Source organism: Odocoileus virginianus, chromosome 9, assembly GCF_023699985.2.
Source record: "Odocoileus virginianus isolate 20LAN1187 ecotype Illinois chromosome 9, Ovbor_1.2, whole genome shotgun sequence".
Classification (NCBI taxonomy): Eukaryota; Metazoa; Chordata; class Mammalia; order Artiodactyla; family Cervidae; genus Odocoileus; species Odocoileus virginianus.
This window is the reverse complement of record NC_069682.1, coordinates 1,429,959-1,455,980: the sequence shown is the minus strand read 5'-3', so window position 1 is coordinate 1,455,980 and position 26,022 is coordinate 1,429,959. Positions and strand designations below refer to the sequence as shown.

The window sequence follows — 26,022 nt, the reverse complement described above, 5'->3', positions numbered from 1 at the left end:
TGCTACAGCACTTTATTCTAAGCAGCTTGAAATGCCTTTCACATCAGCTTTTTAAAAAAATCTTCCAAAAACTGTATTATAACCCATTAGAGGGATGAGGGAGGAGGAATTGACTTACTTATCTAAAATTAAAATGCATGAGAGAAATCACTGAAATTTCCAGATAGGTGGATCCACGTCTCTCTTCTGTTTCTATGAATTATCTATTATTCCACCTTACAGGGTCAAATACATTATAATTAACTGCATACATGATTATAATAAGACAGAACTTCTAATTTTCAAGTCGCAACTGAAACAGAGCTACCCATAGAGTAGACCAAAAGTAGACCTTACAACCTAAGGTAGCCCTCCAAAACTGTCTTCTTTCATAAGCACCCCTTCTTTTGTTAACCTATCCCACATGCTGAGTGTCCTTACACTTCATTATCTCATATCTTCAGACCATCTCTAGCTGTTTCATCTCATTCAATTCTGTCTGGAGAGCAAATTCTTCAAACCAGTGTCTCAGCGAAGCCCAGCAGGAAACAGACGGAACACACTCATGAGACTCTGAGGACGCTGAATCAGGGATTATTTTCCAGGCGTGGTGGGGCTGGGGGACCCATCAGGGAGTGCGGGGGCCAGAGGGTCAAGCGGACGGAGCCACCGGGACCCAAGAAGAGCTGCGGCTGCGGGAGGGGCGGCCCAGCGCTCTGGGGCTTCCCAGAGGGACGGAGAAAACCCCGCGCCTGATGGCCGGAAGAGACCCGGGGACAGAGACTGACTTCACGGTTCTCCCCCGTCTCCTCTACAGCCTCCCCATTCCTGAGTCCATCCGGACACCAGAGGGCAAGGAAGTCCAGCAACAGGGCATCTAACGCTCGGTCTGCAGACAGGAGCAGGTGGATGGGGGCTGGCATCGGGGGAACGCAGGCTGCCCGGTGCCGCCGGCGACGCGGGGGCGCCTACTGCCCAGCCGCGTCCTCCTCCTCCACGCCCCCGGGCACACAGATGGAAGAACAGAGAAGAGCCCAGACCCGGCCCCTGTCAGAGCCGCGCTGCGTGTAGACCTCCGCTCACAGCCCAGTCCCCCCCGGGGCCTGCAGACGTGGCCCCTCCACAGGCACCCCGCTCCCCCTCCTCCGTGCTCAGCTCCCACACGACCAGGCCTGCCTCTAGGGCCGGAGGCTCTGCCCGTGGGCCTTCCATCACGTTCCTACAAGACCTTCAGGGAAGACAGAGACACAGACCGCCCCGCTTGTCACCCCTGCAAGGGGCCACTGGGAACTTATGCTACACCCTCTCCAAAGACAGTGCTCCGCGGCAGGAGACCCCGCTGCTCCGGTGGGCTCCGCCTGCCCATGCCCACTATCGCCCGTCTCCTCCTTATCTCATGTGTCCCCGACAGACGGGTGCACCCCATCCTCACCTCGAGGAGCTTTGGGAGAAGACAGTGCACAGCCCACGCCTCTGAAAACACATTCGTCATGAAGAACATGTGCGAGTGTGCACGTGTGTGTGCGCGCGTGCGTGCGTGTGTGTGTGTGTGTGTGTGTGTGTGTGTGCGCGTGTGGTACCAGCCCTGCCAGCAATTACTCCACACCCAAGGAAAAATGTACTGTACTTCAAGTCAAACAATGGAACGTCTAAGTCTCTTGGCACTGAACCTGCTCTATGAACGTCAGCAAGTAACCTCCCCAGGCCGTGATTTCTTCATCTGTCCAATGAACTCAAATAAGAAGACAATTAAGTTTCTTATCCAGCTTTGAAGTTTGGTAAAAACTTTCAGCAGTAAAAGGAAAATAAGTCATGCAACCCAGTAGGGGACTGACACAAAATTCTACTCTTTTAGTTTGTTTTTTTAAACACAGGTAATTCAGAAAAAGCAAAAAGCACTTTTGAATCACCATAAAGAAAATAGCTTAATTTTATAATTTATTTTATTGAGGTGTACTTGATTTACAATGTTGTGTTACTTTCTGACATACAGCTAAGTGATTCAGTTATACATATATAAGAATTTTAGTTATACATATATAACAACTTTGAGAAATAGAGAGTTGAACCTATCAACCAAACGGCTATTAGATAGTAAGTCAAATTTTCTAACTTTGACAACATACATATAGTCAATTCTTCTAAAACTCATAAATCTTATGTAAACATCTATGGACTATCATCTTACTCCATTACAGGAAATACCAATTTAAAAAAAAAATCAAGACTGGAAATTTGTTATAAAGTAACACCTCAAAGAAATGGAGGACTGTTTTGAAGTTCTGGTGCTGCCAAAACTCCATCTGCGTCACTGAGCAAATCATTTCACTTCCTCAATCCCCACACCCAGCAGCAGCTCAGAGAGAGGCAAACCTAGGGCATCCCACAAACAGTGATCAAGTGATGAATTAAAGAATGGCCCTCACCTTCGGTTTTGTTAAACAGGAAAAAAAAAAACAGAAAAGCAATGGTAGGGTTGCACCATCTATATCAACAGACCTCTTTCAACAACCTCTTCCTTCCTTAAGATCTTGAAATGAAACAGAATATAATGATCTAAAATTTTGCAGTTCAAAATGATTCTATTCCATTCTACTTACCTACTTACCTAACTCAGTGGCAGAAGCCACCAGATCTCAAACTTCCATAAACTGATTATTAAGGGGTAAAAAATGCAGTGCTAGGAATGCAGTGCCATGAATGAATGTTTCTAGCTCTCATATTTAAAATAATGTAAAAAATCATCCCAACCATGGGCAAGACTTCAGACAGGTGAACAAGACCTCATCTTACTAATATTTGGAAACATGACAAGCAAACAAAAAGCTTGGAAGGAGGGCGGAAGGGATCAGAGAAGGGCACGGAGAGAAGAAGATGGGAAGAAGGCGTCCAAATGTTCTTTTGCTTCTCTTTCTTACCTAGCATATTCATAACAAGTGCACCATCTGTAATGAAATGCAACACCTGAGAGAACAATAAGCCTCTTAGAAGGACTGTTTGGATCATGAAGGGGTCTTCCTAGTTTTTCTCTTAAGCACGAAGAACTCTGAATATTGTGGGTGTTGGAAACAGAAGAGGGAGGATGCAAACCCAGAGGAAAGCTCTAATTTTGTATCCTTGGGGCAGACTATCTCAAAGATAGTTTCCTTCCAGTTTCCTCCAACATGAAGGAGGAAATCAGGCTGTCTATGATATTTCATCTGAGTTTCAAGGTTAAGAGGGAGGAGGAAGGAAGAAAACTTTATACAGTGGCACCTACTAAAAAGTTAGATATTAACTTATTTCATAGCAATTATACGTTTAAGCCAAGTTATAAACACTAATTTAGATCTGAGCATGTGTTTAAAACCACTTGTATAAGGATATTAGAACATCTATACTCTCAATGGGTATAATTTATATACTAGAATTTCAAAGAAAAATCAAGGAAAGCTTTTTACTATGTTAACTATTGTTACAAAATGAAAACTTCCCAAAGTTGGCCCCTGGGTGGTGGGATTCTAGGTGATGGCTCTTTCCTTTATGCTTCTCAGTATCTTCCATAACCTGAATGAATAAAAGAGTGATTACTTTTCAAGGTATCTTCTTCAGGTATATCCTTTGTGAAAACAAAAATATTGCATGTATAACACTCAGTTGCAATGGTCTAAGAAAGGATCCCACAACATTAGTTCACACACACACACACATACACATGCACACACACACACGTGCCTACCCTTGCTCACTGTACTTCCAGTGGCATTACAGAATCATAGCATTATGAAATGAACAATGTCTTCTATGAACATTCACAGAAAAATATCCCTTTGTACACATTTCTTAAAGTAGGGCATAATTTCTGTTATCGACTGCAATGTAACTAACCACAGCAAAACTTAGTGACTTAAGACAACAATAATTGACTGTTTCTTACAATTCACTGGATTGGCTGGGCTCAGCTGAGCAGTTTTATTCAACCTGGTGTAGGTGAGGTCACTCCATAGGCAACGTTCAGTCAGAAGTTGGATCAGGGCTGGAACACTTAAGATGGCCTCATCCTTCAGGGTTTCTCTCCACATAGCCAATCATTTAAGAATCCAGTGCAAGCTTTTCTACAGCACCAAGGAACATTCCAAGAGGACAAAGCCTAATGTCCCAATGCTCACCAAGCCACTGCTTACATCCTGCTAATGTCCTATTGACCGAAGCGAGCTGCGTGGTCAAGTCTAGAGTCGGTGAGGAGGGGAGTGTACGGGGCCTGCATGATGAGAAGCAGAGCTCACCAGAGCCACCAACATCAGCTGGAATAGGGTTCCCTTGCAGACCATGTCCTTTTGCCCAGACCATCTGAACATCAACAGATTTATTAAAAACCTACGATTGTCAACCTGAAATAATCCATATTAAATTAAAACTGAAGCTACCACATATCTCCATGCCTTCCTTAAGCCAGTTCTCAGTACAGAAATAGAAATAATTCAACCTCATCATTTCATAATGAAAAAGGCATTTCAGAGAAAAATCCTATTTTTTTTCTCTAAAGGACAGAAATGCCAATGATGAAAGATTCCCTCACTAAAGATTAAGTATTAACACTGTTCTTCTGATGACTCTGAAGATCTCATGATTAAAATACATTCACTAGGTGAAAACCAACTGATCCAAATCTACTGACAATGCCCTTCTTTCCTCTTAGAGGAATGAATCTCCTTTGAAGAACTAGTTATAATCTTAACAAATTGTGCTTTTAGTTTTCATGCACAGAAGGCTAAGAAAAATCACCCATCAACTGCCATATGTAAAAATTATAATGTTCTTTAAAACTAGCAGAAGGGGACTTCAAGATTGTTAATACAGACGACTACATTATTTTGCTACTCTTGAACACATAGGTTCTGGAAGTGGATTCGCCAGAGGGAAAAGGCATCCCCATCATGATGACCTTCTAGTAGAGAAGTTAAGCACAACCCCCAAAATGAGGGATGCCCAGGAAAATACTGGGTGTCACCTTAAACGGGTTTAGCTTGTGGGTGGGGGTCCTGCTTTCCAAATGACCCACCTTCAGATGTGACCACCAAGGAGGGTGCTTTTGGTTCTAATCTCAGAGATGAAGGATTCCCAGACCACGGTGAGTGAAGCCTGAAGAGTGCTCTTCAGTGAATCTGGTGACTCTGAAAAACAGTGAATTTGAAAGATTATTTGGACCATTTGATAGTAAGAGAGGTCAGAAGATGAAACCCTAGTTAATAAGAATTACAAATAAAGTGATTTGCAGGCCATTTACAAATAGCTCTAATCATTTTTTTTAGTGAATTTGGTATAAGAATGGCATCCAGAATTGTGTGAAGCTCAATAAATATTTGTCAAATGAATAAAATTTGTCAAATGAATAAAAGGGAAAAGCTAACCAACAGGAAAATCCAGCCGAATGGTTCTCCGTATGTTCTTGATAAAACTGGTGGAAAAGCAGAGCTGTGGGCAAGCCAGGAAGCCAACGACCCGAGCTTTTACATGAATGAGCTACTTCTGCTATGTAGAAAAATTCTATCGCGACTGATCTATCCCACGTCTTTGTTTTATGAGGAAGAAAACAGAAATCCAGAGTAGTAAAATAACTAAATCAAGATCAGACACAGAGAGGCAGCGTCACAACTAGGCCTCAGGTCCAGAAAGAAATACTGGTGTAAACGGTCAATCCCCAGGACTGCAAAGCACCTGCTCACTAAAATTCACATGTAACTGCAAAAATAATACAGGCAGTATGGGAAGTCCTTGGAGGTCCAGTGGTTAGGACCCCACACTTCCACTGCAGGGGCAGGGGTGCGATGCCTGGTCAAGGAGTTAAGACCCTGCACGCTACTCAGAGAGGCCAAAACAAAAAAACAACCAAACAAAAAAATACAGGGAGCGCTTCAGTGGTTCTCGGTGGACACGTGCAGAGGCAAAAAGCCTGAGACCCTAATGCGCGTGATTCCAGTTAAGGTCAAACAAGGTTCTGCTCTGCCTTCTCGATTCGGCTCTCATACCGTAAACAGCCTATTCACTGCCTCCGTTTCACAATTTTGTGCTTTTCACTGGTGACTTCTCTGTCTAAAGCGGCCCCTGAGCATAGTGCTGACGTGCTGTCTAGCGTTCCTAAGCTTAAGAACACTGTGATGCGCGAGACAAGCTCCACTCAGGCATGAGTTATAGTGCTGTGAGCTGTGAGTTCAGTGTCACTGAATCAACAACACATATTAGGTAAGATGTTTTCTTTAGCAATGTTTTATTAACATACTGATCAGCGGGTCACAGTGTGGCCGGAGGCGCCCGGGACCCTATCGCCTTACGTCCAGTGGTAGCAACGGCTCAGGACTCACCAAGTGATGAGCTCAGCTGTGGCCTACGCCTCCACAGCTGCCGGTTCTGAGCGCCTTGGGCAACTGCCACGAGCAATGCTGAGCCAGAGCCCAGTGCAGTCAATACAGCAGATGAAAGCTCCTCCCGTGCCTCTCCAAGCACCTGGGATCCTCTCATAACAAGTGATAGGAGCTTTACGAATTAAATGGGAACTTTAACATTTTTCACTTATTTGGAAATTGAGTATTATGGAGATTATCACATCATTTGATAGCCAGAGAATTGGCAAAAGAACATCCTAGAAGTCCAAGGATCGATAACCTGAGTTCCATGGATCACTCATACATAGTCCAAAGGTACAATCCTAGGTTCCATAAATTTGGATGGGAAAAATAATTACATGATTATTTTCACCACCCTCTAACTGAAGTATGACGTTTCCTCTAACCACAAATATAAATCACAAACCACATTGGTATTAACAGCACCTGTGACTTGGTTTTCAATGTAAATTCCAGGTATTTTTACTGCAGATATTGCAAAATGTCACTGTGCTCATCAATAATTTGAACTTACAGTAGCTATGAAGCCACTTAATGTGTTAATAAGATGTACATATATCATCATACCACAAATTTATTTACTATTTTTATATCTTCCTTTCAATGAAACAGTTTCTTTTGTAGTTCTGTGTATTTTATTTGAGGCATTTAAAAACTTGAAGGGGTTCCTAGAGGTTTCACCAAAGTGCCAAAGGGGTGCCTAAGAACCCCCAGACCACTTCTCTTATCTCACAGATAAAGAAACATGACCTAGAGAAGGAAAGTGGCTTTTAAGGTCCCACTGTTGGTTAGAAGCAAACCCAGGCCTGAAGCCTCACGATACCCACCGTGGAGCTCTCTGCGCTAGGATGAGCTGCTTAGCTATTCAATCAGAAGCATAAAAACTGGGGCACCTTATCCCCCAAAGCTTGGCCAATGGATAAGTGAGTCCTGAGGTTAAATAACACCAATATTAAGAAACAGGGAAGCACGCGTCCTGAGGAGCAAACGGTGAGGGTTTCACAATGCACCCATGAGTCCCTCACAGCCTCTCCGAGACTCAGAGCCCACTTTTGGGGAATCGCAGGTGCCTCATCCCCCAGGGTGGGGAGTAACTGTGCTGAAGAGCCAGTGTCTCAGGTGGGGCTAAGTGTCTGTCTGTATACTGATGCAGGATCACAACTCCATTCATCACCTCCATCATCCCACAAGCATCCTCGACACCAGCCACAACAGACTGCTGTACACCAAGCATGCTGAGCTCTCTCCTGCATTCTAACACAGTTCTTTCTGCCTATGATGGCCCCTGCATTCTCTCCCGGGCAAACCCCTTCTCATCCTTTGATACCCAGTTACATCTCATCTTCTGTTTTCACTAGGTAATCATGCTTGTCGCAATGTCAGGCTTTGAGCCTTGTGAAGATGGATGGAGGGAGAAAACTGGGACAGCTAACTGGCAGGTCAAGCATCTATGGTCCACAAATAATAGAGATCAGGGTAGCAACGATAACCAGGTGAATACTGATATAACCAGGTGAATAATATGCACCACACAAATATGTAAGGCAAACGTTAACGAGTATGAAAGAGGAAATTAACAGTAACACAATAATAGTGGGAGACTTTAATACCCCACTCACAACTATGGATAGATCAACTAAACAGAAAATTAACAAGGAAACACAAACTTTAAATGACACAATGGACCAGCTAGACCTAATTGATATCTATAGGACATTTCACCCCAAAACAATCAACTTCACCTTTTTCTCAAGTACACACGGAAAATTCTCCAGAATAGATCATATCCTGGGCCATAAATCTAGTCTTGGTAAATTCAAAAAAACTGAAATCATTCCAGTCATCTTTTCTGACCATAATGCAGTAAGATTAGATCTCAATTACAGGAAAAAAACTGTTAAAAATTCAAACATATGGAGGCTAAATAACACGCTTCTGAATAACCAACAAATCATAGAAGAAATCAAAAAAGAAATCAAAATATGCATAGAAATGAATGAAAATGAAAACACAACAACCCAAAACCTATGGGACACTATAAAAGCAGTGCTAAGGGGAAGGTTCATAGCATTACAGGCTTACCTCAAGAAACAAGAAAAAAGTCAAATAAATAACCTAACTCTACACCTAAAACAACTAGAGAAAGAAGAAATGAAGAACCCCAGGGTTAATAGAAGGAAAGAAATCTTAAAAATTAGGGCAGAAATAAATGTAAAAGAAACTAAAGAGACCATAGCAAAAATCAACAAAGCTAAAAGCTGGGTTTTTGAAAAAATAAACAAAATTGACAAACCATTAGCAAGACTCATTAAGAAACAAAGAGAGAAGAACCAAATTAACAAAATTAGAAATGAAAATGGAGAGATCACAACAGACAACACTGAAATACAAGGATCATAAGAGACTACTACCAGCAGCTCTATGCCAACAAAACGGACAACTTGGAAGAAATGGACAAATTCTTAGAAAAGTATAACTTTCCAAAACTGAACCGGGAAGAAATAGAAGATCTTAACAGACCCATCACAAGGAAGGAAATCGAAACTGTAATCAGAAATCTTCCAGCAAACAAAAGCCCAGGACCAGATGGCTTCACAGCTGAATTCTACCAAAATTTAAAGAGCTAACACCTATCTTACTCAAACTCTTCCAGAAAATTGCAGAAGAAGGTAAACTTCCAAACTCATTCTATGAGGCCACCATCACCCTAATTCCAAAACCAGACAAAGATGCCACAGAAAAAGAAAACTACAGGCCAATATCACTGATGAACATAGATGCAAAAATCCTTAACAAAATTCTAGCAAACAGAATCCAACAACATATTTAAAAAATCATACACCATGACCAAGTGGGCTTTATCCCAGGAATGCAAGGATTCTTTAATATCTGCAAATCAATCAATGTAATACATTACATTAACAAATTGAAAGATTAAAAACCATATGATTATCTCAATAGATGCAGAGAAAGCCTTTGACAAAATTCAACACCCATTTATGATTAAAACTCTCCAGAAAGCAGGAATAGAAGGAACATACCTCAACATATTAAAAGCTATATATGACAAACCCACAGCAAGCACCACCCTCAATGGTGAAAAATTGAAAGCATTTCCCCTGAAATCAGGAACAAGACAAGGGTGCCCACTCTCACCACTACTATTCAACATAGTTTTGGAAGTTTTGGCCACAGCAATTAGAGCAGAAAAAGAAGTAAAAGGAATCCAGATAGGAAAAGAAGAAGTGAAACTCTCGCTGTTTGCAGATGACATGATCCTCTACATAGAAAACCCTAAAGACTCTACCAGAATATTATTAGAGTTAATCAACGAATATAGTAAAGTTGCAGGATATAAAATTAACACACAGAAATCCCTTGCATTCCTATACACTAACAATAGAAAACAGAAAGATAAATTAAGGAAACAATACCATTCACCATTGCAACAAAAAGAATAAAATACTTAGGAGTACATCTACCTAAAGAAACAAAACACCTATACATAGAAAACTATAAAACACTGATGAAAGAAATCAAAGAGGACACAAACAGATGGAGAAATATACCGTGTTCATGGATTAGAAGAATCAATATTGTCAAAATGGCTATATTACTCAAAACAATCTATAGATTCAATGCAATCCCTATTAAGCTACCAATGGTATTTTTCACAGAACTAGAACAAATAATTTCACAATTTGTATGGAAATACAAAAAACCTCGAACAGCCAAAGTAATCTTGAGAAAGAAGCATGGAACTGGAGGAATCAACCTCCCTGACTTCAGACTCTACTACAAAGCCACAGTCATCAAGACAGTATGGTACTGGCACAAAGACAGAAATATAGATCCACAGAACAGAATAGAAAGCCCAGAGATAAATCCACGAACCTATGGTCACCTTATCTTCGACAAAGGAGGCAAGGATATACAATGGAAAAAAGACAACCTCTTTAACAAGTGGTGCTGGGAAAACTGGTCAACCACTTGTAAAACAATGAAACTAGAACACTTTCTAACACCATACACAAAAATAAACTCAAAATGGATTAAAGATCTAAATGTAAGACCAGAAACTATAAAACTCCTAGAGGAGAACATAGGCAAAACACTCTCCAACATAAATCACAGCAGGGTCCTCTATGACCCACCTCCCAGAATATTGGAAATAAAAGCAAAAATAAACAAATGGGACCTAATGAAACTTAAAAGCTTTTGCACAACAAAGGAAACTATAAGCAAGGTGAAAAGACAGCCCTCAGGTTGGGAGAAAATAATAGCAAATGAAGCAACAGACAAAGGATTAATCTCAAAAATATACAAGCAACTCCTCCAGCTCAACTCCAGAAAAATAAATGACCCAATCAAAAAATGGGCCAAAGAACTCAAGAGACATTTCTCCAAGGAAGACATACAGATGGCTAACAAACACATGAAAAGATGCTCAACATCACTCATTATCAGAGAAATGCAAATCAAAACCACAATGAGGTACCATTATACGCCAGTCAGGATGGGTGCTATCCAAAAGTCTACAAGCAATAAATGCTGGAGAGGGTGCAGAGAAAAGGGAACCCTCTTACACTGTTGGTGGGAATGCAAACTAGTACAGCCACTATGGAGAACAGTGTGGAGATTCCTTAAAAAACTGGAAAAAGAACTGCCATATGACCCAGCAATACCACTTCTGGGCATACACACCGAGGAAACCAGATCTGAAAGAGACACGTGCACCCCAATGTTCATCGCAGCACTGTTTATAATAGCCAGGACATGGAAGCAACCTAGATGCCCATCAGCAGACGAATGGATAAGGAAGCTGTGGTACATATACACCATGGAATATTACTTAGCCATTAAAAAGAATTCATTTGAATCAGTTCTAATGAGATGGATGAAACTGGAGCCCATTATACAGAGTGAAGTAAGCCAGAAAGATAAAGACCATTACAGTATACTAACACATATATATGGACTTTAGAAAGATGGTAACGATAACCCTATATGCAAAACAGCAAAAGAGACTCAGATGTATAGAACAGACTTTTAGACTCTGTGGGAGAAGGCGAGGGTGGGATATTTCGAGAGAACAGCATCGAAACATGTATATTATCTAGGGTGAAACAGATCACCAGCCCAAGTTAGATGCATGAGACAAGTGCTCGGGCCTGGTGCACTGGGAAGACCCAGTGAGGTGGGAGGGGGGATCGGGATGGGGAATACATGTAACTCCATGGCTGATTCATGTCAATGTATGACAAAACCCACTACAATACTGTAAAGCAATTAGCCTCCAACTAATAAAAATAAATGGAAAAAAAAAATATGCACCACACACTATTCTAAGCAATTTACAGAGATCACCTCATCTGACCTTCCAAACAGCTGGTACGTAAAATGATGACCCTAATTTCACAGACGAGGAAACTGAGGCACAGTGAGATTAAATACTCTGCCCAAGGTCCAAAGACAAGAAGGGATAAAGCCAGGACTGAAACAGAGGCACTCTGATCCAGGAGCTATAGATGCCAGAAACTGCCAACTGCACTCAGCCCTTCATTCAACAGATGCAGAAGTTCCAGGTCACCAAGGTAAGATTAGAATTCAGAGGTCAACTGCCAGGAGACTGTCTGATTCTAGCTTTGTTTAGATTGTGTGTGTGTGGGTGGGTGGGGGGAATGTGGACCATTTTTAGTTTTTATTGAATTTGTTACAATATTGTCTCTGTTGATGTTTTTTGGTTTTGTGGCAGTGAGGTATGTGGGATCTTAGTTCCTTGACCAGAATCACGAGGGATCAAACCCGCAACCCCTGCATTGTAAGGCGAAGTCTTAACCACTGCATCACCAAGGAAGTCCCTGTTTAGATCTTAATTTGGAAGAAGACAGGTCAGAATAGGTGGGAAGGCTGATGGGCAGAAAGGAAAGAAGATCCACAGATCATTTAGTTGATTGCTTGACACGTCAAATGATTGGTCAACAGATCGATAATAATAGACAGAAAGAACTGCTCATTCCTTAGCTATCTCCAGTGCACAGCTTATAGTAGATAATCAGCTATTGCTCTTTGAGCCATGAAAAAATGTCAAGACATGCTATTAATGCCGCCCGAGTGTTCTCTAATTTAACGTAATTTTACAGGATGCTGTTCTGTGCCGGCCCAGAGGCCCACAGTTAAGGAAAGACAAGAGGCTTAGAATGGGTGAGCTGCCTTGCCAGGAAACCCTCAGAGAGGAGCTTGACTTTATTTTTTCAGTCTCAGTTAGTCTGCCTATATTTTGATGGGCATAATGAATATAATGTTCTGTGTTAACACAGAGAAACTAGTTCGCTTTGCTCGGGCTTTATGTTAATTTCTTGCTGACATGACCACAACCTGAATTTATCTCACTAAGAAAAAGATTTCTTTCCAAATAGCTGTCACTGTGTAAAGTCATCACAGAAGATGTCAAATCTCCAACAGGTCAGATCAGATAAGTTTGCTCCCGACCTAGGGAATTGTGCCATCGTGTGCAAACATCATTCATGGGTTTCCCGGGAAAACAATCCAAACAGAAAATATCTGCTGTGAGACTCTTTCAATGACTTTAAGGGGAAACACTTGCAGTGACAATACCATCTACTTTCTGTAGCTGAAACTACTTTCTACTTGGAAAGTTATTTATGTGCTAGAAACGGGCTAGACAACACGTCAATTGAAGTAATTTATCTTTTAAGCTCAAAGAAAGGAGGCAGCGAGCAGATGTTCTGACGTATGCATGCATCTTCCTCCCACCAAATCCACTGGACGGCCACACAGATGCTTAACGATTAATTGTCGATTTGAGGTGGGGTCTAGGTAGCTGCAGTCTTCAAAAAGATGCAGTTTCCCTCTGCAATCCCAAGTCTTGGACTTGCTGTCTGTGGTTTTGAGGTAGCTGCCTAAATAAGGCTGGCCTGTAAATGCTCTAATGCGGTACAACATTAATAAGGTCCAAGGATCAGATCAATGCAAGCTCACAGCTCACTAGACACTGGAATCCCCAACAAAGAAGAAGCAGGCCTCGGAATGACTCGCACTCCTGGCTGCACTTTGTCATTTTGAGCAGCAATTCTGGTACGAGAAACTTAATCTGTTTCCAAGCCTGTTGCTAAATACATAATTTTATATTAAAAAATACAATACACAGAGAATGTCCAAATGAGCCAAAAACAATAAACTAGATACAACCAAGAAGAGCCCCAGAAGCTGAACATGGGAGCAGAAGCAAGAAACAAGCATCTGTATATAGAAAACAACCATCTCAACCGACAAGAAGTCTACTCGCCTGTAGAACTGTTTTTCTTTCTTTGGGATCTACCTCTATGTATGGTAAGTAACAGAGTATCTTGTTGAGACTGTAAGGAGGCTGACAGAGAGCTTTGGAGATATATTTTATGTTTAACATGTCACAGCAACAAGGTTCAAGTGTGGTGTGAACAGGTTTAATTTTCTCCTTGAACATCAGGCCGGATGGGGTGAGAAACTGGCTGCACACAGCTCAGAATCCACCTCAAACCCCCGAACCTCAGCGTTGCCTCCAGCAACGGAGCAGCATTAGGTGTACACGGGGTGTCTCCTCGGTGTCCTTTAATTTGGGTTTCCTCTAAGGCACACCCTACATCGAGGATTTGACAAGAATTATTTACTGGGGGGGCTTCTGTGGTGGCTCCATGAGCAAGAATCTGCCTGCAATGAGGGAGATGTGGGCTCGAGCCCCTGGAGAAGGAAATGGCAACCCACTCCAGTATTCTTGCCTGGAGAATTACATAGACAGAGGAGCCTGGCAGGCTACAAACGTCGGACATAAAGTCGGACATGACTTGGCCACCAAACAATAACAATTTCCTGGGGAAGTAGTCCCAGGAAGCAAGAGGAGCAGAGTGGGGAACTGAGCGAAGGAAGTAGGCCAGTGCAGGACGGAACATCAAGTCAGCAAGGCAGACACCTGGGGTCCAACACCACCAAGGACGCCAGGAGGCGGTGTGGACACACCTCTGTGGTTTTTCCACCCGAGAGGCAAGGGCGCGAGGGCGGTGCATACAGACCCCTACATGCAGTGGGGCGGGAGGGGGCTCCGACTTTACAGCCCATACATGAGCAGAGCACATGGCCAGAGAAAGCTCCCACTCAGGTGGGAAGACAGATGCAGGAGCTGGAAAGTGGACAAAAAAAGGTGAGTGCTAAAGCAGGACTCGAAGAGTCTCTGCTCATCTGTGTTCACAGCACACATTCCCAACAGCATTCCCAACAGCCAGCCAGGAGTCCGTCAATGGATGAACAGACAGATAAGATACAGTCTACACATAAACTGGAATAATAGTCAGCCTTAAAAAAGAGGGAAATCCTGTCAAATGCTTCAACATAGGTGAACCTTGAGAATATTATGCTAAGTTATTTAAAATAAGCCAGTCACAAAGGATAAATATAATATGATGCCATTTATATGAGGCACCAAGAGTAGTCCATTTCATAGGCAGAAAACAGAACAGTTGTGGCCAGGTGACTGACAGGAAGGAGACATTAGAAATTAGTTTAGCGGGTACAGTTTTAGTTTTGCAAAACCAAAAAGTTCTGGAGGCAAATGATGGGGATGTTTGCACAACAGTGGGAATACAGTTAATGCCACTGAACCGTACATTTAAAATGGTTAACCATACATTTAAAATGGTTAAAGAGTGACTCTTTTACCACAAATGTTTTTTAAAGGTAAACCTAAAGGGTTCACTCTAAAAATCCCCTCAAAGACCTACCCTCAAAGATCTTCAAAGAGACCAGATGAAGCAAAAGTTACCTAAGGACAACCATCAACAGAGATTTGGGGAAGGGGATGTCTAGTTAAAAAATTAATTTATTCACATTTTTTCTAATTGTAGAATTAATATATGATCACTGATGTGCTTCCCTGGAGGCTCAGATGATAAAGAAACTGCCTGCGATGCGGGAGACCTGGGTTCGATCCCTGGGTTGGGAAGATCCCCTGGAGGAGGGCATGGCAACCCACTCCAGTATTCTTGCCTAGCGAACCCCATGGACAGAGGAGCCTGGTGGGCTACAGTCCATGGGTCACAGAGAGTCAGACACGACTGGGCAGCTAAGCACATGCACACGTAATCTCTGAGGAAAACTTGGAAGATACAAGAAGAGAAGACAATGTGCGTCATCTATAATCTCTTTGCAGGGCTGACTCTGGGGATGGCAGCATGGAAAAAGAAGTATAGGAAGATCATGTCAGGAGGCGGGACAGCGCCCAGCCACAGCTGCTGGCAGCAGGTGCAGCGGCAGAGCTGGGCTGCAGGCCCGCTGGGCCTCACTGTCCCTGCAGGCTAACAGCACACTCGGAGCCAACGTCTTTAAACACCTTGCTACTCGAGGTGTGAGGAATGGGTCAGAAGCATCTGCATTCCCTGGAAGCTTGCGAGAAATGCAGTCTCAGGCTCCAGCCTGCACTTGCTGAATCAAAAAATGCATTTTAGCATTTGGGTTAAAATATAGGTGACTTCAAGCACAGAGTTTGAGAAGCGCTGCTCCAACACAGCCCTTCTACACCAGTCTACAATTTCAGTCTAACCCTGAAATGGGTTATTTAGAGCTACTAACCTTCCAGTACCTTGGTGTTACAATTTCTACTTTGTCTTGTGGAAAATAATCCCCCTGACAGATACTACATGATATCACTCATATGGAGAATCTGATTTTTTTTAAACTATATAAATGAGCTTATTTAGAAAACAGAAACAAACTCATAGATTTTGAAAACAAATTTATGGTTACCATAGGGGAAATGTAGGGGAGAGGGATCAATTAGGAGCTTGGGATTAACACACACACGTACTACTATATATGAAATAGATAACCAAAAGGACCTACTGTATAGCTCACGGAACTCTACTCAATAATTCCTTAATAACCTATATGGGAAAAGAATCTGAAAAAGAATGAATATACATATATATAACTTAATCACTACACTACACACCTGAAACTAACAAAAATATACACCAATAAAATTAATACAAAAAGAGAGAGAGAGAGAAGAGAAAAGAGCCCCTCTGCCAGCCTTACAGTGAGGGAACGCAGCATTTGGCAGAGAGCAGACGCTCTGCAGCTGAGTGCCGATACAGTCAGCATGGGTGTCACACAGATGGTCACCTGGAGAAAGCCAGCGGAAAGCGACATCATTCAGAAATGTTCATCTACGATAACAAATTTTATTTTATTATACTGGGATTAAAAAACAAAAACGAAAGAACTCTAGTCCCAAGGCATATTGAAAAAAATAATTATTTTCTCTTAAGACTGAATGCTTCTTCTGTAATGCAGTTCCATATTCTTAGACTTTATTCAGACCTTAAGAAAAAGCAAACGAAATGACATGCTGAAACTTGCACTGACCCTCCTGCATTTCCAAAGCTGCCGTGTGCTGTGCTTAATGTCTTTTTCCTTTGTTTCACACCAACTTTGTAAGCAGCAAACAGCAGTTTGTTGACTTGTGCAATGATGCAACTAGAAGTGCCCTAAGCCTCTCACTTAAAATAAGAATCTGATTTCAGAAACAAAAAATTCACCATTAAAGCAGCATGTTATCACAATACTAAGCTTTTTAAATTGGGGGAATACTATTTATTTTTGCTTAGATTTGAAACTTTGAAAATGAAGAGGAAAGAATGAAAAGGAAAGGAAAACAAATTGAATTATGAAAGAGCAGTATAATATTTTTAATCACATTGGGAACATAACCAAACTCCTAACAAAAGACTACTCTTTGACCCATTAAGTCTGCTATTAGGAATTTATCCTGAGTCCTAAGAGTGTACAAAAAAGCCTATCTTTGGGAAATAATATTCCTTATAGCCTTGCTCACAGAAGCAATTTTTTTTTTTAAATGCAAAACTTGTTTTACAATATTGGGTAACTAGTTACAAAACCTCATTCATTCATATCAGTAGAGTATGCCATTCAGAATATACTTCTGTACAATATGTTTGAAGTGAAAGGGGGAACGTGTCAGTCGCTCAGTCGTGTCCGACTCTTTGCGACCTCATGGACTGCAGCCTTCCAGGCTCCTCTGTCCATGGAATTCTCCAGCATAGTGGGCAGCCATACCCCTCTCCAGGGAATCTTCTCTACCGAGGGTCGAACCAAGGTCTCCTCATCTCCACTCGCTGCCCTCATTCTTTAGTGTCTGAGCCGCCAGGGAAGTCCACAAGCATGTTTGCTGACACGGCATATATTCATGCTACATTTTTTTACATTTAAAAACACAAGTTACAGAAGTACATGGACAGTATGACCTTGACCATGTTTACTCTGACCCTTACACACACACATATCCTAGACCTTCTTTATCCCTCTTCCTGTTCTTAATTTTATTCAAGTACCCAGCATAACCAGATATAAGGTGACCTGTGGGTTATAGCCTGTCTCCCCAACCAGAACCAAGTGAACTTCAGGAAAGGAGGGGATTGTTCTCTTCACCTCTGTGTCCACAATGCCTCCTCCTGTGTCAGGCACAGGGTAGAGAAGAAACAAATATTACCTAAGAAATAAATATAAGTATTTGTGTATATTTACAGAGAGAGAGAGACAAGAGCTACTGAAAAGTATTCCCAAAATTATTAACAGTGGTTATGGCTGGGTAGTAAAAATACACATACTTCAATGTTCTTCTTTACACTGATGTATACTTTCTCACTTTTATACGAAGAATTTCTTCAAAAAAAAAGACACAACCCCTTTTCATACATTCTTGCATTCTTGCGGGCATCTGTGTCAATGATTGTATGTGTGTGTATTTTGACACTTGTTATCTAATAAGAATATCCTTCATTCCCCAAATTACCAAATTAGACAATAGAAAAACTGAAACAGTTTTACCCTCCACTTCAGATGGACTAAATGAAATATGGGACAAGTGGTTTAAAAATAAAAAAACACAATAAATTGATTTTTACTTCTTACCACACACACTTTCATTAAATCAAGTACCAAGCATATAAAATCAGATCGTATAACCCTTAAACATCTGTTCCTTATTTCATGATAAGAAGTTCTTTAGTTTTATGAATTATATATTGTATTTTGCACTTATGGTGGAAAATAACAATTTCACAGGTATCACAATAGGTGTCCTATTGTTTTATTTTATAATTTTAAACCTAGCAATTACTCCAGAAGGCAGCAAAAGTGGATCACAATGTTCTCAATGATCTGAAAGCAGAATTGCCATCAAGAGACACACCTGGTAAATGGATCAAATCAAGAATATCAGAGGCATTCAGAGAGCATCCCTTGATATAAATTAATGGGACGGCCTTAACACTAGAAAGCCTCTATCTGGAAAGGTTTAAAAGGTAACATAGCTCCTGGGCAACCTTCAATCTTTCTATTTTACACTCTTCCAAGTAATACAAAACTTTGTAACTAAAACACTTTTAAGAATTCACTGTAGGGTGTATAAAAAAGTGTCAATTACAAAGATGATATTTGTCAACTAACACTGCAAAACAAGTCCATGTAAAAAGATGATGCATGCAAGTACAGGTCGCCACATGAGCAGAAGCTTATACTAATTCTGTGGCTACTTCTCCCTGGGGAACTGCCGAGGGAGTTTGCGAACTGGTCATAACACCAAAAACCCCTTCAACTCTCCAGCACTTGAGGTCCCACCTCAGCAAGTGAGAGAAGAAGGGCCAACAAACAGCACACTTGACTATTTTCTTATCACTATCTGTAAAGTGTCAGATGACTATTATGTAAAAGAAGCGTTTTTTTGGTTTATTTGCCATCATTTATATCATAATGATATTTAACTACGAAAAAAAGTCAACTTCTGTCATTTCTTTTTTCACTCTACACCAGAGGTTGGCAAAGTATAGCCCACGGACCAATCTGGCCAACCATCCATCTACTTTTATAGAGCTATGATTGGTTGTTATACTTTTAAATGGTTGGGGAAAAAAATTTTAAGGATAATATTTTTACATGATAATAAAGTGAAATTCAGCTTCTGGCGTTCATGCATACAGTTTTACTAGGACACAGTCACACCCATACAACCGAGGTACTGTCTGCCCCTCTCTTCTGCTACAACACTGAAGTAAAAGTGAAAGTCACTCAGTCATGTCCGACTCTTTGTGACCCCATGAACTATATAGACTACGGAATTCTCCAGGCCAGAATATTGGAGTGGGTAGCCATTCCATTCTCCAGGGGATCTTCCCAACCCAGAAGAGTTGCAATAAAAGTGTGGAGCCCACAGTCAAAAGCACCTTCTGGCCTTTTTCAGTAGAAGGGTACTGACCTCTATTCCAATCTATATGACAGCAACACATAACAAGATTGTGGACCCCTCTCAAATTGCTTCGTGGATACTATTTTAAAGAAACGGGTAGTTTATATAGCATAACCTGTACATCATCTCTTTATAATCATCTACCTACCTACCTACCTTTGTGAAAACTTAAGATGAAAACTCTGGAAGAAAACTCACCAGACTGCCAATGACAATCACCTCTAGGGTAGACTGTGAGACTGGAGAGAGAGAGTGGGACTGAATAAAGTTGTTAGTTTTCACTCACCTATATTGTTTTACTCCAGAAAGGAGGTACCACTTTTGTGTTAGAAAGGTAAAAGAAAGAAACAAAATTCAAGGGAAACGTTTCACATAACAAATATTGACCTTTCAGAACAGCATATAATTAAACACTTGAAATGTCAAAAGAGAAAAAAAAAAAGATTTTCAAGAGTTTCTTAACAGCATGATCATTTAGAATTTATACACTCAAAGCAAAGGGGATCTTAACTATGAAAAAGGGTATCTTAACTAATCATAAGGGTCTAGTTATGCCATATTAATTTTTAAAACTAGAGTCAACTATTTTTAAAGTGCACAGATGGCAAAAAGGCAAACATTGTTAAGAAACAAATTATAAACAGGTAATACAGAACATACACTATGAGAGGCTAGCCTTATTGAGTCACTTGTAAAAAAAAAAGTACATTTCAATATTTCTAGTTTCCATCTTTCTCACTCCAAACTATTGGCTGAAACTAATTTATTGCATGCTTAATAAAGAAATACTGATTTACAACTCGATTAAAAACTTTTCCCAAAACATATCATAAGGAACATAAAAATCATATAGCCATATGCTCAAGTGCACTGTATTTCCATTGCTTCTTGTTTTCAAATGAACACAAAATCTTCCAGTGCATCCAGACAGGGCATGACGCAGTAGTGGCTCATTGAACCACCACATTTATAATCCAATTCCTTCACATTTATAAACACTGGCTTTTAAACTGCAAGCCCAACAACCCCTTTAACTACACTTAGATGCACAATAATTGACAGTTCATTACAACAAGTGGTCTCAAGAGTGAAGTATTAGAGCTAATGGTCTGTAAATGCTTTAGTCTCCAAACCTGGGCCAACACTAAAGCAAGCAAAACTGGGCCTTTCCTTCAATGCATCTGGTTTTTAAATTGCTTTATGATATAACATTGCTCAAAATTAATCTCCCTACTTCTAATGCCTGAAATATTATACATTTAAATCAAGAGTACTCACCTAACTGATCACATGCTTTTTTTAAAGAAATACACTACAACATAACAATCTGTATATATCCACATCTTGAAGAGGAACAGAAATGACATTAAAGCAATGGAACAAAAATACCTAAATATCCAGTAATAGAGTATTCCTGAGATGTTATATTTCTTTGTGATTTAAAACTATACAACCATTACAGCAATGTTTAATACAAAATTATGCTCAAAGTGATCTCAGTACAAAAGGTAAGAGTAAACAGGATAAAATGACCAACATGATCCTAATTTTATAAAAATAAACAATAGATGCTATATGGATTATATAACAATAAGTTATACTGATTGTTCTTTTGCAGGTAGTAGAACAATCAGTTACCAGTATCAGTCAATTCAGTAGCTCAGTCGTGTCCAACTCTTTGCGACCCCATGGACTGCAGCAAGCCAGGCCTCCCTGTCCATCACCAACACCCAGAGTTTACCCAAACTCACGTCCATTGAGTTGGTGATGCCATCCAACCATCTCATCCTCTGTCACCCCCTTCTCCTCCTGCCTTTAATCTTTCCCAGCATCAAGGTCTTTTTCAATGAGTCAGTTCTTTGCATCAGGTGGCCTAAGTATTGGAGTTTCAACTTCAGCATCAGTCCTACCAATGAACACCCAGGACTGATCTCATTTAGGACTGACTGGTTGGATCTCCTTGCAGTCCAAGGGACTCTCAAGAGTGTTTTCCAACACCACAGATGCTCAGCTTTCTTTATAGTCCAACTCTCACATCCATACATGACTACTGGAAAAACCATAGCTTTGACTAGACAGACCTTAGCTGGCAAAGTAATGTCTCTGCTTTTTAATATGTTGTCTAGGTTTGTCATAGATTTTCTTTCCAGGAGCAAGCGTCTTTTAACTTCACGGCTGCAGTCACCATCTGCAGTCATTTTGGAGCCCCCAAAAATAAAGTCTGCCACTGTTTCCATTGTTTCCCCATCTATTTGCCAGGAAGTGATGGAACCATGATCTCAGTTTTTTGAATGTTGAGTTTTAAGCCAACTTTTTCACCCTCCTCTTTCACTTTCATCAAGAGGCTCTTTAGTTCTTTGCTTTCTGCCTTAAGGGTGGTATCATCTGCATATCTGAGGTTACTGATATTTCTCCCGGCAATCTTGATTTTACCTTGTACTTCATCCAGCCCAGCATTTTGCATGATGTACTCTGCATATAAGTAAAATAAGCAGGGTGACAGTATACAGCCTTAACGTACTCCTTTCCCAATTTGGAACCAGTCTGTTGTTCCATGTCCAGTTCTTACTGAAGATTCTTGACCTCCATACAGATTTCTCAGGAGGAAAGTAAGGTGTTCTGGTATTTCCATCTCTTGTAGAATTTTGCACACTTTGCTGTGATCCACACAGTCAAAGGCTTTGGCATGGTCAACAAAGCAGAAATATACATTTTTCTGGAACTCTCTTGCTTTTTTCTTGATCCGACGGATGTTGGCAATTCGATCTCTGCTTCCTCTGCCTTTTCTAAATCCAGCTTGAACATGTGAAGGTTTATGGTTCATGTAAGCCTGGAGAATTTTGAGCATTACCTTGAGAGCATGTGGGATGAGTGCAATTGTGCAGTAGTTTGAGCATTCTTAGGCATTGCCTTTCTTTGAGATTGGAATGAAAACTGACCTTTTCCAGTCCTGTGGCCACTGCTGGGTTTTCCAAATTTGCTGGCATATTGAGTGCAGCACTTTCACAGCATCATCTTTTAGGATTTGAAATAGCTCAGCTGGAATTCCATCACCTCCACCAGGTTTGTTCTTAGTGATGCTTCCTAAGGCCCACTTGACTTCACATTCCAGGATGTCTGGCTCTAAGTGAACGATCACACCATCATGATTATCTGGGTCATGAAGATCTTTTTTGTATAGCTTTCCTGTGTATTCTTGCCACCTATTCTTAATATCTTCTGCTTCTGTTAGGTCCATAGCATTTTTGTCCTTTATTGTGCCCATCTTTGCATGAAATGTTCCCTTGGTATCTCTAATTTTCTTGAAGAGATCTCTAGTCTTTCCCATTCTATTGTTTTCCTCTATTTCTTTGCACTGATCACTGAGGAAGAGTTTCTTATCTCTCCTTGCTATTGTTTGGAACTCTGCATTCAAAATGGGTATATCTTCCCTTTTCTCCCTTGCCTTTCACATCTCTTCTTTTCATAGCTATTTGTAAGGCCTCCTCAGACAACCATTTGCCTTTTTGCATTTCTTTTCCTTGGGGATGTTCTTGATCACTGCCTCCTGTACAACGTCATGAACCTCTGTCCATAGTTCTTCAGGCACTCTATCAGATCTAATCCCTTGAATCTATTTGTCACTTCCACTGTATAACCATAAGGGATTTGATTTAAGTCATATCTGAATGGTCTAGTGGTTTTCCCTACTTCCTTCAATTTAAGTCTGAATTTGGCAATGAGAAGTTCATGATCTGAGCCACAGTCAGTTCCCGGTCTTGTTTTTGCTGACTGTATAGAGCTTCTCCATCTCTGGCTGCAAAGAATATAATCAATCTGATTTTGGTAATGAGCATCTGGTGATGTCCATGTGTAGATTCTTTTGTGTTGTTGGAAGAGGGTGTCTGCGATGACCAGTGCGTTCTCTTGACAAAACTCTGTTAGCCTTTGCCCTGCTTCATTTTCTACTCCAAGGTCAAACTTGCCTGTTACTCCTGGTATCTTTTGACTTCCTACTTTTGCATTTTAGTCCCCTATAATGAAAAGGACATCTTTTGGGGGTTTTAGTTCTAGAAGGTCTTGTAGGTCTTCATAGAACCATTCAACTTCAGCTTCTTCAGCATTACTAGTTAGGGCATAGAATTGGATAACTGTGATATTGAATGGTTTGCCTTGGAAACGAACAGAGATCACTCTGTCATTTCTGAGACTGCATCCAAGTACTGCATTTCAGACTCTTTTGTTGACCATGATGGCTACTCCCTTTCTTTTAAGGGATTCCTGCCCAGAGTAGTAGATATAATGATCATCTGAGTTAAATTCACCCATTCTGGTCCATTTTAGTTCACTGATTCCTAAAATGCCAACATTCACTCTTGCCATCTCCTGTTTGACCATTTCCAATTTATCTTGATTCATGGACCTAACATTCCAGGTTCCTATGCAACATTGCTCTTTACAGCATCAGACCTTGCTTCCATCACCAGTCACATCCACAACGGGGCCTCTTCTTCATTACCTCCACCATAGTTTGGTCTCAGGTCAAACAACAGGGAGGGAACAGAGCCCCGCCCACCAACAGAAAACTGCAGTAAACATTTATTGAGCATGGCCCACCCATCATAGGGACCTTCATTTTTAAGTTTTCTTGAATTTTCAAATTTATCAATTTGAATTTTTCACAATTAGAAAAAGAATTTAATAAAAATGTTTTGTTGTCTCCATTCCTGTTGGTATATATCAAAAATTACCACGAGAGATTAACCTAGTTAGTTTGGGAATTGGGGAGATTCAAGAACATATTTCATATTTAATTTTATTTTCAAGGACAAACACTGGCCCCAAAAAGAAACATTTAAATAAGTAACCTTTCTATACAAAAGTCCTAGGAAAATCAAAGTGGACAGCAATGCTGTCAGTAATAATAAAATTAAAATGGTAATATGTTGTAACTATTCTTCTTAATTTTTAGACCTAGTGGACATAAATTGTCAGGAATACACCTTAAATAGGATCAACATAAGATAAATAACTGGAAAAATGGCAAGACTGATGTGCTTGACACTCATTGGTCAGTGCGGCCTCTTTTGGACACAACTCATTCAAAATTCTGCACTAAAGTCCTCTTTCTACTGAAGACATCTTTGCCTTTCACAGAAAACGCAACAACTTTCCCCAAAGAATTTCAGAACATTCTAGTATCAGAGTCTGTAACTGTGTTAAAAACCCTGGACTTAAAAATCCTGGGAAATAAATAAACAAGCTACTTTCTACACTTCCAGCAGAGAGCCGCTGCCCAGGCCTTGGGAACAGGCATCAGGACCCGCAGGACTGAAGAATCAGCAGAAACCATTCTCGGAAATGAGGAGAAACTAGGCCAAAAACTAGGAAGCAGGTGGAGGGGCAGGCAGGAGCAGCCCAGAGCACTGTGGCGAAGCCAGAGCCCAAGGGAAGATCTCTGAGGGCGGTGATAACCGAACAAACACCAACAAACAAGGAAGCATGGTTCAGGCGGACTGGGAGAGGTCCAGCCAGGGAACGAGCAGCTCAGGAAGCTTAGAGCATCCAGAGAATGGATGCTGGGGGGGCAGGTACCAAATGGTGAGGAGGGGGCTGGAAACTGGAGGCAGGGCGTCCGATGACGAGGGGATGGATCACCGCAAAGGGAACAGCTTCCAGAACGTTCAGGAAGGCCTAAGGAGCCAGGAAGCGCCTGCGAGGCCGTGGGGTGAGGGCTGGGCAAGGCTCCGGGAGGCGGCGGTGCTGGGAGACGCAGGGACCTCACCCTCGGGCTGGGGGCGGCGGCGGCGCTGGGAGAAGCAGGGATCTCACCCTCGGCGCTGGGAGAAGCAGGGACCTCACCAGCCAGTGCCGGGCCGGCGGGGGCGTCAGCTCTCTGGAGTCCGGCTCCCCATCTCCTGAGGACTGTGTTCCCAGGTGATGGGGGCCACAGACGTGGGCAGAGCGCTGCGGGATCCGCCCCAGGAGATGGGTGAGCGAGGTGAGCTTGGGACGAGGCGGGCAGAACCGGGAAGGGAGCAAATGACACTGCAAGTGAGAAGGAACAGTGCCTCCGAAGGTGGAGCCCAGGTCAGGGCCGAGAGAGGCCTGAGAACTGGAATCTGAGCGCCAGGCACTCGCCAGCTGTGAGGAGATGGCAGACGGCGTTCCTGCCCAGAGAGGGGAAGGAAGACCTCGAGGAAGGAGCGTGTTAAGGGAGCTTAGACGACGTGAGATTGAGACAAATATTCGAAGAGATCATTCAAGGCCTTCCTTTGTGGTCTACAGTAACTGCATTACCGTCAGTAACAGCAGGTCGGCTCACTGGCTACCTCAGGGACGTCAGCCTGCACAGAACAGAGCGCG

General features: G+C 41.6%; 1 protein-coding gene across 11 annotated transcripts in view; it reads right to left on the bottom strand.

The window, feature by feature from the left end:
• PLCB4 (phospholipase C beta 4) overlaps positions 1-26,022 on the bottom strand; it is a 460,969-nt gene that overhangs the window by 376,317 nt on the left and 58,630 nt on the right. For 9 of the 11 annotated variants that reach the window (XM_070471870.1, XM_070471879.1, XM_070471875.1 and 6 more), the window contains exon 2: positions 5,021-5,132. The exons of the other annotated variants lie outside the window; for them this stretch is intronic. The gene's annotated coding sequence lies outside the window, so the exon portion shown is untranslated. The remainder of the gene's footprint in view (positions 1-5,020; positions 5,133-26,022) is intronic. 11 annotated transcript variants of the gene reach the window in all.